The sequence below is a fragment of the Scophthalmus maximus genome, chromosome 9 (assembly GCF_022379125.1).
Source record: "Scophthalmus maximus strain ysfricsl-2021 chromosome 9, ASM2237912v1, whole genome shotgun sequence".
Taxonomy (NCBI): domain Eukaryota; kingdom Metazoa; phylum Chordata; class Actinopteri; order Pleuronectiformes; family Scophthalmidae; genus Scophthalmus; species Scophthalmus maximus.
In genome coordinates, this window is record NC_061523.1 from 19,807,736 (window position 1) to 19,823,974 (window position 16,239).

The 16,239-nt window shown below is 40.8% G+C and overlaps 1 protein-coding gene across 8 annotated transcripts in view; it reads right to left on the minus strand.

Moving 5' to 3' along the window:
- lingo2 (leucine rich repeat and Ig domain containing 2) overlaps window positions 1-16,239 on the minus strand; it is a 178,636-nt gene that overhangs the window by 109,664 nt on the left and 52,733 nt on the right. For all 8 annotated transcript variants that reach the window (XM_035650497.2, XM_035650502.2, XM_035650501.2 and 5 more), the window contains one exon: window positions 10,140-10,244. The gene's annotated coding sequence lies outside the window, so the exon portion shown is untranslated. The remainder of the gene's footprint in view (window positions 1-10,139; window positions 10,245-16,239) is intronic.

Genomic DNA, 16,239 nt, shown 5'->3' on the forward strand with positions numbered 1-16,239 from the left:
GGGTCCTCTGTATTTCTTTACAGTCTGGCCAGAGGGATACTTCCAACGGCAAATTAAAGAGAGCTCTCCCACCTCACTCTAAATCTCTTCCTTGTGCCTGAGATAAGAGTAGAATTGAGTTATCGAGCAGACAGTTTAAGATATAAGCTCTCGCTAAAGGGGCACTCAAAAGAGTCACAATAAGAGGAGATTGAATGGGTTTTCTTTCGCAAAAAGGAGCCCGTCTCATCTTCACAGATTGCCTACTGCAATGGCTGATTAACCCACAGTGAAAAGGTCATAGTAGGGATGGGAGCATGCACAATAGGAGCTAAAACCGACTGAAGTAAAGCGGCGCGCACAGTGAATTGATGCATGTATGCAGGGGGGCCCATAATATAACGTAAACACCTCATGGAATTGAACATTTAATGACCTTAATCACAATGAGAAACACTGCTCAAAGGTGGGTCAGATTTGTTTGAATGTTAATTAGCAGTGCTTGTCAGTTATTCGATCTGTAATCAGTACTGCGGCATGTGAGATTTCTAAGCGACATCAGAAACATCTTAAGAGGCCAATTACACGTGCCTGCCCTGCAGGGGCACTCTCAGCATTCTCGGAATTCTATAGAAAGGGTTGTACAGTTAAAACCAAGAATTTCTGACTCATACGTGATATGCAGGGTGGTGTTGACAATGATGTATCTACCGTGACCCATCTCACAGATAATAATTTATAATAATAAGTTAATGTCTCGTATTTACGGCCCATTAGGACCATGGTTAGTTAAGCAAATTAATATATAAAAGACAGAGGCAATATCCTGAGAAAATTTGAGGAAAGAAAAAACACCCATGAATTTACATCCCAAAATTTTTTAGGGGGGAAGAAAGTGTTTTTTTTCCATCAAGCATATTCTGGTATGGCCAGACCAAGGGTTTGTGGGGAGGCGCAACAGTATGGAACATGGTTAAATCTGGTCATAATGCACAAATGCGATTACCTAATCCAAATCAGTCTGGTGGTTTCTTCTAAATAGCCCCAATTCAGGGCAATGCTCTTCCGAATTCAGATCCTTTTGATAATATGGTGATTCTGAACAAGCAACAGTGTCTGTGCTGAGATGAGATTGATCCAACCATGCAAAAGGATGCGGATCCTTGACTAAGCAAATAAGGGGAGAAGCTGGGGCCTTGGGTACTCTGGATTCCTCCCAAATCTGAAGACATTCAGATCCGGGTTAGGTTAATAGGAGAAAGATGTGCAGCAATGTTGTCATCAATTAAGAAACTATTGTAGAGCATGTCAAGTTGTGAACTTCTATAATAATCACAGGAGAATTTAAATGCAGTTATAATCAAGAGGCAGGCAACCAAAGGTCTCTTTGGTCGTCCAGTTACACACGGGCGCAAGGTAATTAAAAAGCCGAAATGCACTTACTTTCCTAGTAAAAAAGGCAGGTTAAGAGCATCGTCTGAAATTCAACAATAGAAAATGAAAAAAAAAGAAAATGTGTGCACGCATCACATCCAGCCAAGAAATAAAAAACCCCGGCAGGTTTGAAAATGGCCTTCTGTGGTGGAGATGAAGAGGACAGAACAGGGTGATGAAGTGTTACAGTCAAAGAATGATGGAAAACGCACCTCCACCATCTTCAGCATCCCATAACCATGACTGTGCACGGAGGAATTCAGACCAGCGCGTATAGCTCAGCGTGACATGACTCTACACTCCCACATGCACAGTTTGCTCTGAGGTCCTTACATGTGCTCAGAGCAGAAAGGAATACAGGTAGCATTCCGAAAAAAAAAACAGCTGGTGTTACTGGGTAAAGCTCCTCTGAAGGCAGAAACGATCTTGGGGAACTTTCAATTGGCCGAATCCTGTTTTTTTTTGTCTGTTTGTTTCTGGCTAAATAGTGACTCAAGAACAGTGACAAAGGTGAGTGCCAGGACAACCTTGACTTGTCTACGATTCTTGCAAATTAATGATCAAGGTTCAAAGAGATGTCTATGCCGCAATGGTGATATTGTTTCTTTTTTTTTGGGCACCACAAAAAGCAAAACCACAACGACGATATCTAGAATCCTCGAGGTAGTGAGACTATCCCCAAAACTACAACTGTTGCTTTTAGGATACAGCTGTGTGTATATCTTTATCTTTTATCCTGACATAAGCCAAAACTAATTGAAGTACTTGTTGTGCATTTTTGAAAAGCTTACCATTTTTTGGTTTGAGAAAAAAACAAAAACATTCATTATAACTGTGATAATGTTGTGACAAAAGCATCTGCATTCTTCATTGTCCAATTTTTCTTTTGTTTCACAATGGAATGAGGAACGCTGCAGATGAGGGAAGTGGGAGACGTCAGGTAAATTAGCTGCATGATTAAAACATGTAATCACTGACATCGAAATTGCACTTTCTGCCGTGCAGCGGTAGCATCTGAAGGCATAAAACGCATCGGTGGCTGTGAAGCTTTCACAGGAGACAATACAAACACGATAAAAGGGGAAAATTGTTTCCTCATGTGTAATTCAGAAAGTATTCATAGACCCTCCATTAATCCACAACATCTGACTAGAATCAGTGCCTTGTGCTCGTATACCCATCCGCAAACCAGTCAAGTTGCAGTACACATCCTTGTCTGTCTCGCCTCATGAATGAAGTGAGGGGTTTGTTAAGCTATCAAGTGTATTCGTGTCGTATTTCACGTAACGACTTCTTGATTTATGGCCACAACGTGTATTGCGAGGTCACAGTGACCTTGACTCCCAAAATCATACGTTTCATCCGTGAGCACAAGTGAACGTTTGTGCCAAATTTGAAGAAATATCTCTCTGAGGGGTTTTCTCGAGATATCGAGTTCATCGGAATGGGACAGGCAGACGGACATACAGACGGACAGCCTAAAAACATAATGCCTCCAGCCACGGCTGTCCCCGGCACAGACGCATAAAAATACTGCTGCCTCACATCAAGATAGCGAACTCCATGTTGAACTGCAATAAAAAGCGGAACATTCGAGCTACATTACCTTTAAAAAAAAAAATCTTAGCAACTGCTACGGAAAATCGGAAATGCATTTACTTTTCAAAACCGTCTAACTTATCCCCCCTGGGATGTGTATTTTCATGCGTTGAAAAAAAAAAAAGAAGAAGAAGAAGAGGAAATACATATCCTCTTATTTGAACTTCTGTCCCCAAGCACTCTGGTGAGAAAATGTCCGTGTAATGCAAGGAGATTCCACTAAAAGCCTCCACACTGGACACTGCATGACTCAGTTACTCCCTGGTCGGGTTATGGCTGTGTGAGAGGGAACGAGTCATGTTGATATGCAGAAAAGGGGAGCAAAGGCGTGTAAAAGCTTTAGTGAAACCAAAAAGTTACAGCGGCGTGATTTCGTTTCCTGTCACCCAAGATTCTACGATTCTGCAATAACTATGTAATGACATGGGAACGTTGACATTTGCTCTCCCTTTGTGTATTGACTGCGAGCGGAAAAAACAACAACGACAAACTAAATAAATTGCAGGAACCGGTCGCACGGAACTTCATTAAACTTAATGCAGGTGATCCTTGTTTACCAGTATCACCGTGCCTTTTATCTGCGCCTTCAACTCCACGAATGTCCCGATAAAGATACGATTGCAGTCACACTGCGGGGATTTAATTTGTAATAAACCGGCAGTCGCATGCAACACGGACAGCTCCAGATGAGCCACTTCAAGCATAGGATGAAATATTGTGCTGTCACACTGAGGTTATAAAAAGATTTTCAATTCATGATGTCGACCCAATGCTCATCAGGGCTGCAGTAATGAAATGTGAAAGCATTACTTTACATTGAGCCAGTCACTGTTGGCATACCTGATTTTCTTTATTTTTCCTAGATGCAGTCAGTTTGCAACAGCGAACGTCATCTAGTAACTGGCCTCCTCCTTTTGTTAGAGGCCCTGTCTATAGCAGGGGCATGAAAAGCCCATGAGCGCTCGCATTAACAAAGTGTCATACTGTTGCCGTGGTGTCACATCTGACAGGGGCTACATCTTTCTTTGAGTGCATCTCTGAAAATATTATGTGAAGTATTAACCCCACACATAAGCCGTTGTAGCACGGTTTGACTGGTACATCCTTATTATATGCATTTCCTATTGCAGCCATGACTGCTAGTGTGCGAAATGTGCGTCTCCGTGTGAACGAAAAGGCAGAGCTTCGCCATCCAATTTCATTTGTATGTAGCCTGGGGGAAGCCATTTTAAACTCAGAACATATGTTCCAGAGGGAGCCGGACAGACAAGCGATTGGTCAGAAGCCAGGACTTTTATAGGCCCTGGAACAGTTCAGTAACGGGTTGCTATGGTAACCTCACATGGAAGTGAGTTCATGAGTCCAAAAAAGGCCAGCGCCACCAGTTAAGCACAAAGTCAGCTCACTGACCTATTAATCCCAGTTCATAAAAACCGGCCCCTCGGATTGCTTTGAAAGTCGCGTTCGTCTGTAAATGCTGGTTTCCAAAAGGAGGAGAGAGGTGAAGTGAAGGCGAAGAGGAAGAGGGAGAAATAAACAGCCTTTTTGCCAAGTACATAAACAAGATGAACTGTCTATGACTGTGGACAGATCCCCAGGGAGCTACCCAAAGTCCTGAGGAGAACGAAGCGCGGCGCGGAGCTGTCCACAGAGCTGACTGCTCCTCTCTGCCTTGGCTTTGCAACATTAGTCAGAACAGACAACTCCACTAACACATCACCGCTTTCAGACAGTCGTAGCCCCTCTTTTGTTTGTCTGCCACATCCCACTCACTGTACCAGTCAAACTCCGCTTTGGCAGGGACGTGCAGTGAAAAATCCTAAAATCCCCCAGTCAATTATAATTGCATGCTACCACTGCTCAGTGCTTCTGCAGGCTGGGGGTTGTGTCTGGTATTTCCATCATTCCGCCGCACCAAAATCTTCTCATCAAACCAATTCACGAGTTTCTGTTTAATGTCACTGGAAGATTTTGTATCATTACAATGACATTATAATAGTGTATCATTATAATACCACGTGGTGCTAGGTGGCGCTGTGCGTGGAAGCTGTGGAGAGATAAACAAAGCAGTTCCTCGGCTGCACATGCATATTCATGAATCCTACTGTCGCGAACAATCATATTCACTTCACTTCAACTAGCAAATAGAAATTTCCCTCATATTCTTTTAAGACCTTAAAAGTTCTGCAGCTAGCGGGCTTTCTGTATACACCCACTGAACTGTAGACATTACATCAAGAGTAGGACTCTTATATTAAAATGTATTGCAAATGATTCAAAATACTTCTGTCACAGAACTACAGTTGAGTAGTACATATGTACTGCGGAGCAACTCGCCACAGCCCCACTCGTCCTCCTTGTATAATTTAACGGCTTCACTGCAGACACAAGATGCTGAGGGGAGAGTGGAAAATCATTCACTTTACCAGCTCATACGTTACCAGCAAACCCGGAGGTTCAAACCAGCAACTCTCCGTTGGATACTCTCTCTTATTACTGTTCATCTCTGGTAATTCTACATTTGTCGAGCCTGCCTGCACACGAAGATACGCTTTGCTCATGCAATAAACAAGGAATTATCCATGCTAACCACAAATCATGTATTTAAACATACAGTATATATATATATATATATATATATATATATATATATATATATATATATAGATATATATATATATATATATATACAGTATTTACCATCACCTTTCCAGGGTTTAGCATTTCAAATTGGCATTCTGTGTGTCAAATTAATTGAAGAGCTTTATTTCCAGTCCCAGTGTTTATGCCAACGGCGGAATTACAAGAAAAAAAAGAAAATCTCAAGAAAGGATTTACTGTTAAAAAAACCAAAAAAAAACTGATGTAATATCCTCAGCTGAAAAGTCCAAGTATTCCATAAAATAATGCTGGTTTTACTCATGTGAAAGCACTAGAGTATATTTGTCCTCAACTTAGGCAAATTAATTTCACTTCTGTCTCAAATGTGTATAACACAGATTGCGGATGATAGCGGGGAGGGTCGGTGTGATTTCTGGGGTGTGCCGGTTCTGCAGTGGTAGCCATTGGTTGCTATTCTCCACAGTGATATGAGGGGTAGCCCTCTGCAACCTCGTGGTAATCATTTTTACAGCCCGTGCTTAATTAAAATGTCACATCCACTGTAGCCAATATACAGCGGAGTTCTCTGCAAATTAAAAAGGAATTAGGCTGGCAGATGTGGCCTTAATGACTTAATCATGATCCCGTTTGTTCCTTTTAAAGTGTGGCCACAGATGGATATTGTCTAAACTCTCACATCCATGAGTGATGCTAACATTTTTATATATATATATATATATATATTTGGAGACAGCTGCTCTGTTTTTCAGGTTTAAAACGGCACATGGAATATCAGCATCTGACAACAAATAAGAAAAGGAATCATATCCTGATGTAGCAGCCAGGCAGTAGGTAAACATACTCATTAAATTTAGCAAAATTACCAGGCACAATTTGGACTCCCCTCACAGGTGCAGTCGCTGTATGCAACTCTACTTCAACTACTACGCTTGTTGTGAAAACACATCGAATATTAAGTGTGTGCCTGTCGTGTACTGCACCTTCCACTGGTACCTCAACGAATATGTGAGATAGAAAAGCCACTTGTTGTACTCCACATGACACCATGTATTGTTTTCGCATGTTTCCATCGTCTAATTCCTGTCCCTTTGTAATGTTCAGAAAATGCAATACTTCTAAGTCTGACTGCATATAATTTGTATTATGGATCCACACACGAGAGCTGTAACCAAAAATATTGGGACCAAATAAGCATGGACTCTGCAAAGCAGCTTACAAGTTTGAGAGCCAAGACTTACAATCCTCCATAGACATGGCAACAGTTTGACATGGACACGGCATTTTCACTTTTTAAGCATGTTTAAGCAAACAAGGACAGTTTGTCAGGTTTTGTGTAGAGTAAATGTAGTAAAAAAATAATATTCACTTAAGAGGCCACATTGGCCTTCCCATGTTCTTCACACCCTTACTGCCAATAAACTGTAACAGTATAATGCAGCAGAAGCATCAAGGTTGGTGAACCATTCTGTGAAAGATTTTACTGGCATCCATTTCTCCTGCGTGTGGATATTTCCTTCACCGTTTCACCTTTCAATCCATTTATTATATTGTTTAGAAGGTATTTTAATCAGAGTTTACATTTTGTAGCCGTTTAAATTGAAAGGATTGGTGTAATAATTTTTAATGAATATATATATATATAATTACTGACCATTATTACTAGTAGCTGAAAAACAATCTCATGAATATCCTCATGATTTATTGGCCGTTAGATGACGTACATGTGCACGTGTCGATTCACGTTGAGCCTTTGAAGATGGTGGAGGTTAACAATGCTGCAACTTCAAATGTAGGCCAATATTACATGTCCCCTGTTGCAACACGTGTATTAAAATATGATCTCCTATTTTGTGTAAAAAAAAAAATACAGTATATATTTTAGTGATGAGAATCTCTTTGATAGAAACAAAATTGTCTAATTACCCTGTGTTTTATTTAAGTAAATCACATAACCTTAATACATACATAATAAGGGAAGGCTATTTACAGTTGTACTATATTTGTTCATCATCTGTTTTTATTGCAGGTAATGTGTTTAAATGAGCTTTAATGGATTCCAACAGTTCCAAAACTATGCATGAGATTTCCATGGACTCCTCTAGATTGCTCTACCTAGAGTATGTTTATCTTTCCTCTCTGCCACTACACCCTTTTCCCCTGAAAGTGTAATCCTGAGAATGAATGTGGAGAGACTAAATTAAGGGACCCAATTTGGAGCGGCACCACTTCACTGATAAGCTGTACCAGTGATCTGTGAGAGCACTCAGGGTGTGCTACATTATGACAACACAGAGGAATAAAGCAGATGAAAGAGAATAGCCTGGCAAGGGCAGAAATCAGATGGGCAGAGGGAAAGGGGAAAAAAAACAATCTAAAGTCTAATTGTGTTATGCCCCACGGCAGCGAGGGGGTTCGGGGAGACACATTTTCTTTCCACACGTCGTTCAGCACAGTCGCTTCCCCAACGTGATCACATTAATTTCCAACCATTGCCAGTCTTTCTTGCCACGTGTTCCCTCGGTGCATTTATTGAACTAGAATAACCGCCTTGCGGGCCTATGACTCCGCCGCCCAGTCCGGCTGCATTATGTGTGTGTGTGCAAACTCATAAATGATGGGGTGCCGTTACAGAATTGTCCTTTTTGGGGCAAAATGGAACTTCACGCTATATTATGGCCATCAGCTTCTAATTGGTTCTTCGATAAGTCCGAGCGAATGTTCGTGCCCTATTTGAATAATTTCCGTCAAAGGCGTCACAGAGTTACCAGGTCGCCAGGTCAAAAGACAGACCTGTTCTTGACATTTGACCTTTGCCCACCACATTCAAATCATTTCATCCAAGAGTGAATGTTTGTGCCAAATATAATGACATTACCTCCAGTCGTTCCCGAAGCATCGCACCTGTGAGGTCACCATGAACTTGACCTCCGACCAAAATGTAATCGGTCCATTTTTGACTCCAGGTTACCATTTGAACAAAATTTGAAGATATACCTCGAGGTGCTCCTGAGATATAGTGGACATCCAGACATACATACGAACGCACTAAGAGACGGATGTACAAGCCCACAAAAATGTAATGGCATGGTTGACGCTGGCCCAGAGGCATGAAAAGTGACATGGCAGGCAAATGGTGGAAAACTTAACCGCACCCATTAGGTTTCGACCAGAAACATGCAGCATTGGCATTTGAGAGCAGGCATTTCAGCATGTTCAGTCATTCTGTGTCATCTCTGCCCTTTGGAAAGAAAATGTCACTTTGATGCCTATAAGCATTGGGAAGCAATGTTGAAACAAACTTTTTTTCTCTTTTTTTCCCACTTTGTCCCCTTTTTTCTTGCCAGAAATATAATTACAAATGGAAAAAAATCCAACAAGACAAGCCTGTCCACAAAGCAGGAAGTGAGTCTAACTTCCTGTTTTGATCGCAGATACAAACTTCTGACAGGTGCTTGTTTGCCAAAAGCATCTCTACACAAAATCTTACAAAAGCAAATGTTTAGGTCAAATCCCCAAAAGCACTATCAACCGGGTGAGTGAAATAATTGATTTTTATTCCTATTATAATTGTTTAATATTAAAACATATTAAAACAATCAATTGTCATGACACGATTCTTTTATGTCTCCCCAGATATACACACCCTGTTCAACAATGTATCATGGGCAAACTTCATTTAATGAGGCCGTTCTTTAAAATGTGACACCATAAGGCTTTTACACTGTGGCAAGGGAAGCCGTTTAAGTCTAGAAGATTATATAGTTGCTAATATCTCAATTTCAGCAAAGTACATCTGCAAATGTTGTGATCAATTCTTTTATAATTATAACCTTTATTTAACCAGGAGTAAAAAAAAACAACAACTCAGCAGCAGCACATATAACAGTGATTTACAGACAAATCCAAAAACGTAAAACAATAAAAAAAAGAGGCAATATTCATCATCAGACTAGGCTGTGCAATGCTGAAAAAATCTATTTCAAGCACAAGTTGAGGATAACACACATTAATTATCTGTGAAATATAATAAACTAGGGGTAATTGAGCCTTCACTGTCAGGAGAGCCATATACTGCAGCAGATGGCAGAGTAAAATCAGGTTTGCTGGCTACATATTCATTTTAAATACATATCTTGTTTGTAATTCATGTTTGACTCAAACACTGTATTGTTTTCATTACTTGTTTTAAATAGGACTTATTGTTTCAGAGCTTTATCTCTTAAATTAACTTCACAAACTGTGCGGATGAGATCTGTTGTATACAATTGGTGTGTGTGTGTGTGTGTGTGTGTGTTATGCTCAAATTAGCATGTTTGTGTGTTTTCAATTTTTACCAAATTTACAATATTGTTTAACATATTCATTCAGTTATTTAGTCTTTTTTTAAAAATTCAAAACAGAACCTTTTAATCCAAACCTGACTCCCCCAAAGTGACAAAAGAACTGAAATTAAAAGAAAACACCACCCCACAATTACAAGAAGATATAAATGTATCTTGACGTACCTGCTGGGCTTCCCAATGTCAGATGACCATACACTCTTACAGAAGCACAGAAGTCCTTTAGAAAATCCCCGCGTGACTCTCTTCACAGGTCACTTACTCCCGGGTCTGAGAGAAAAACAAAAGAAACACAAATAAGAACAGACATGGAGAGTGGGCGCACAACTTCAACCGACTCAGCCACCACAAATGCCCAGCGATCCGGGATAAACATCCTGGAAGAAATGTCAGTCCAAGAAGGTACATTAGCTAAACCACACCAGGGTGGAAGGCAAGAAAAAGACCCACATGACATATGCATAGTGTCTATCTCCTCGCCTGGTCAATCTCGATCATTTTTTTTCTGCTTAAACAGCTGCTAGAGGACGGCTCATTACACCGTCATCTCAGTCGGCGAAGACAGGTGAGAAGCATTTGCAGGGCTTGCGCTTCAATGTTGTGGTGCAGCCTTGGACAGTGAATGCAACTTATTGACCGACTGACAGACACATTGTGAAAATGCAGCAGTTTCAAGGCGACGGCATTAAAAAACCCAACCTTTTTAGCTACCTTACAGGAGAGCATATAGCAACAAATGATGTCTGGTCAAACATCACCTTCTTTAACTTAAGAAAATCAAACTATTTCATGTATCAACAAGTCAAAGCAATTCACTTGAAATGACAATGTGTTCTTTTTTTGGCACATTTATGTGGAGTGGTCAACCAAACATTATTGCATTTGTTCATAACATACTTAATGCTAAGTAAGAAGCTAACGAAGCCGTGATATGCCAATTTAAAGGTCGCACAATGGTGGCTTAATCAAGAATTTCAGATTTCAGTGAGCATTTGGCGGTCAGATTCATTGGCCATCAGGATTCTGTAATTGCTCATGTGGTCAGGGAATTTAGAAGCTTACCAATAAATTCTGCTGTTGACTGGTAGAAGATAGGGACTGGGAAATAATATTTCATAATCCACAATGTAGCACTAAGAGATACTGTATTCAATTTGCTTTGCTTTTTTTTTGCCATACTGAAAAATACTTCAGTTATAGATTACACAAGTAAAACCTACAGGAACATCATTTTTTGTCTCTTTGTTCTGTTAATTATCACTGCTTTCTCCTCTTTTTTCCTTTTCTTGATTCCTTCAGAGTGAACACATAACCTTTCAAAATGTTTCAGACTATTTCTAACTGTATCACCTTCAGGATACACATTATATCTATTAAAGAGACCGGTAGCGAGGAGTCAAGATGTGAAGACAACGTATCCAGCCCTTCTCATCCATACTTCCACTGGAGTAATAAGAGGTCACAAAACTTTAAAGGATGAAGTAAATTTGGCCTCGAAAGTCTCGATGGGAATTTATTCACTTTACCCAAGTTCAGCAGTATTGGCTTGTTCAGTGATTCCACTTTGCAAAGCCACTTTTGAACCATTGAAATAGGCCATATCCACGGCTACAAATTTAATATAATTTCACATCTGATACCGTTTCCTTGAACTCACACTGTTTGATGCACACCACTAAGACGTGCGAGCGGTGGCTGCTGACACCTAAGAAATGCTCACCTCTCCCACTGACTTACCACTGATGCTTTTTTCATGCCACCCACTGATCAGCCTAATCCACTGTTGGAGGATTTGTGCACCGCGCTGCAGAGCAATTGTGCTGCTGCAAAATGAGTGCGGCTTAATTGGAGCAAAGACTTAATGAGGAGCCCCTTGAGGATTATCATCTGTGGTTTAGGAATGGCCCAGGTAACGGAAGACACGGCCAAAAGGATCCGTTCACAGCCGCCTAAATTGGAATGACAGTGCTGAGCTGAAACTGTGCCGGTACAACCTTTACATTTTTTAAAATGTATTTCATTTATCTTTTAAAGGGGGTCCTTGGAAAGAGGTGAAGTAAACTGGAAATCTTCGTGGAAAACACATGAAAATAAAAGTCAATGTCAATTTCTGTCTATCACTTCATTAAGTGACAAATCATTTCAGGTCTGTTAATGTTATTAGTTGGACATTCAATCGTTCTAGTGTAGAAACCTACACACCTCATCGTAAATAAAAACACGGCTTCCATGGTTGAGAGATAAAATAGACCCTTCACTTCACTCCGAGCAGTTTATTTCTCCAAGGGACCCTGTGCTTGCGTCTCCACTTGACAGCCACAGATCAGATATGACTGACCAAGATAAATGGCTGGGCTCTAAAGTCAGATCACTTCAATCTAGGAACTGTCCTCGCGAGGAACAAAAGGCCACACTGTCAACAAGGCTCAACTCACTCTAATGCTTATCCACTGTCTTTATGTCCTTGTTACGTTCATACCAGAAACTGTGAATGTCCTGCTTGGACACGTTGAACAGGTATCATTGTCAAACTCAAAGTTGATTTAATTTATCCTGTTTATGCGTGTGTCGCTAGTTAGTTGTTCGCAATGAAACCCTATCAAGTTTCCTTCAGGTTGTGTAATACATCACCACAGACCATTTCATTTTTTTTATGAACCGACTTCACATCCTCTATCATGAATTATTCCACATGTTCAATTCAATTTCGTGGTCTGAACTCCCAAGACTGAAAGGGCGCTTGAGTCATCGTCTGCAGCAGTGTATCTTAGCCCACACCCCAGGCGGCGCCTTCTTTTTGTGCAAAGACACAAAGGGAAAGTTGAAGTTGGTGCATGTCGATTCAACTGATGACACAGACATGCCAAATGAAGCTTTTAGGCCCAGCTGCATTGATCCACAGCTCAATTAAATCACATGCACCATAACAAGCAGAAATAACAATCATTTCTTGTGGCCAAGTGTGGTTTGGTAATGACTGAACTTACTAATTTTCAGGTTAAAAGGAGAAAAGCAGCATCTAGGTGAAATATTCCTGTGTTGATGCATTGTTAGTAGTAGTAATGAGAGTCAATCTATTCGACGTGTGCACGTCTGAAATTTGCGACAATCTCCTCAGATTTCCAGGTAACGCTGCTGATTCACAGCGGTGCCCGTGTTTTATTTCCCAAATACATGCAGCTCGCCCTCAAAATATCAGCGGTTGATGGACTGCATTAGTGAGCCACATGGTGATAGATTTGAAATTACAGAATGTAATATTGATTTGTTGGATATAATGGTTTTGTTCTTTACAGCGTCTCAAATATGGAGCCATAATGGTCAGAACTACTAAGAGCTTTGGTACAATGGTATTTGCGCGTGCATGTGTGTGCGTGTGCTTTTGTAGGCCATAGATGGAGAAGGTAACTTCTGTAAATGTAAGGGCTTTATTATAATCATTATGCATTTCAGTGAAATAAATTAACATAACAAATGGAAGAAGAAAATACTTTCAACTTACCAGTTGAGTAGTTGATGGGAATGACAATACACAACATATTTTGAAACTCCATTCACTAGTGTAGCTCAGGTTCATATATAGATGTTGCCAGCCTCCAGTCCATATTGCCTGGAGTGGCTTTATGAAAGCTACCCCCACTTCCCCTAATTTTCTCCTTTTCATCTGTCTCTCTTCAAAGAGAATAAAACAGAAAAGACAAAAAGCAAATTCAGCTTTCTTCCTTTTTTCTTTTTTTACACACACACACACACACACACACACACACACACACACACACACACACACACACACACACACACACACACACACACACACACACACACACACAAAGGAAAAGTGAATTTAAAAAAAAAAAGGAAGTACAGAAACGTGGAGATTATTTATTTAAAAGGTCACAAAGAAATCACAGCAACTTTTGGGTCAGCGTCAGTGCGATCAGTTATATACGAATGTAGCTCGGATGATACATACAAAAGGAAACAGCATCGGGAAGGTGTCAGTACTTTAAACATAAACAGACCGAGAGGGGAAAATGAAGGTAAATCCATCTGCCAGACTACATTAATAATAGGGATAAAAAAAAAAAAACAGGTAAATAAACATTCAGATATAAAAGAAACAGGATAAATGCATCTCGTTGTGCAAGAGACAGTCAAAAGGACAGGAGGATACTCATGCCTTTGGCCCCATGCTGAGAGCTCAGTGACTGCCACAATGTAATGCTGCTTGAGTACTCCCCTAAACAAAGGTTTATTGCATCATTGCTTGTAGCACACGGAGCCCGAGTCAGGCTCCCACAGTGTCTCAACCTTGGGGCCTCGTTTCATGAGGCCACTCTCGAACTATTTGCAGAAAGAAGACCAAAGCAGCTCGTCATCACCTCATGCTTCTACCACATGGGCTTGTGAAGTACAGTGTCAAAGGCTGGATTGAAGCGGTCCTCCTAATTGAACCGCTCCGATACTCCCTGACGCCAAGAATTTGAACCAGACAAAGGCCAAATCATTATTTTTTCCCAAACTGATGATACAGCCGTTTTGGAAAAGGATCTGGAAAAGCTACCATTAGTGAAACCAGACATTACAAAAGAGGCTCCTTAATTCCTCCCCAGCTCTGTGGGTGAGCAGGTCAGACAACGATGTGGTGTATGATCTTAAACTCCAAGGAGAAGCTAACATATAGTTAACTCAAAGGGCAATTGGAGTGGGCATACCTCTGCCAAGGCTTATGCCCTATCTTGCTATGTTAAAAAAAAGTGGAAAAAACCCCCAATTCCTTTATCCACCCATTTATTTGGGATTCCACTCCAAAAGTTAATGGGTTCTCCCTTCGGTCATGCCCCACACCGCGCCGCACAAAATGCCATGTAAATCGGTCATTGTTGAGTTATGCTGCTTACAAGACATTCAAATGGCAATGTAAACATAACCTCCTTAGCTGAGGCAGAGATCTGGTTAATTCTTGGATCATCTGTCATTGCTTTTAATGAAGCGGTGGATTGCTGCCAATGACCTCAATTAAATAAGGCGGATAAACTGATGATTTGTCAGGCGACATGACGCATAGGACAATGAAATGCAAGCAAAACTCCCAATTATTAGCATTTTTCAAAATTATTTCTGTACCGTTTATAAAGATAGCATATAAACAATATATAAATTCTGTCTTTCAAACACTCACTCAAACGGCCTGTCTCCATCTTTTTGTCACATGCAGACGCGCGATGTATTATGCAGCACGTTCAGCCGAGTGATTTGAAAACTGCTGACCTAAAGCCCTCACACCCTGCCAAACAAGCTCACGGATGATGTTTGCGCGAGAGCACATGCCACCAAATCCACAGTTAATTGGACACCTACTTCATGACAAGCCTGTGGTAAACAGCGGCGGGCAAACAACAAGAGCGAAGACGAGCTTCCAGAATGAACAGGAGAAATAGCCCAGATAAAGACACCAGCAGCAGATGTGCTGTCCTTTGCAGTATATTGTGCTCAGAACAACAACTCTTCTTTGACTGCATAATCCTCAGCATTCTACTAAACTGATTAGCCTCCCCGTGCTTAACAGCTGGTATCTTAGCCCAATTCTTCTAGCCTGGAAATGTGACGCAGAATCATGTCTGCCGCATTCTTCGTGCCAAACGGACATTTGTGAGTAGAAAATGGTCAGCAGCCAGGTGCTGAGGAGGGATTGCACACGATCAAAAAGGATTTTCATGGAAGCAGATTGAGAGAAGAGGGACTTATGGAAATATAGCGCTGCATTGTGCTGGATGTCTCAATTTTCATGAGCCAGTTCACATGATGTTGTTTAACTGCGGGGAGATGAGAGGCTTTATCCAGCTCACCAGAAAACAGTTAAATCCTGCCGAGGTAAACAATGTTTTAAAAGACAAGTGAATGGTTGACTTACAGTACGTTTGACTCCGCTCGCTGTTTGTTTTGGTGACACATTCGATATATTTTCTCTATTCTCATATCTGTGTCTTCCACTTTAAACCAATGGATTAAAGGTTGAATTCAGGGATAGCACGATTGATGGGAGATCAAATACAAGGATGTAGGGGATGCGGTTGTCCCTTAACCGTCCAAACAGCTGACGTATTGTTTGATCCCAATAAATTGCTGTTTTAAAATCGAGTTTGTGAGTTTACGTGAACATGTTACAGCCACTATAGCGTCTGCTTTCCCTCCATGTTTTGCCATCAGCTTTTTGTCCCATACTGTTAAACTCCATAGGTTCAATAACAATGTGTGTCGGTCG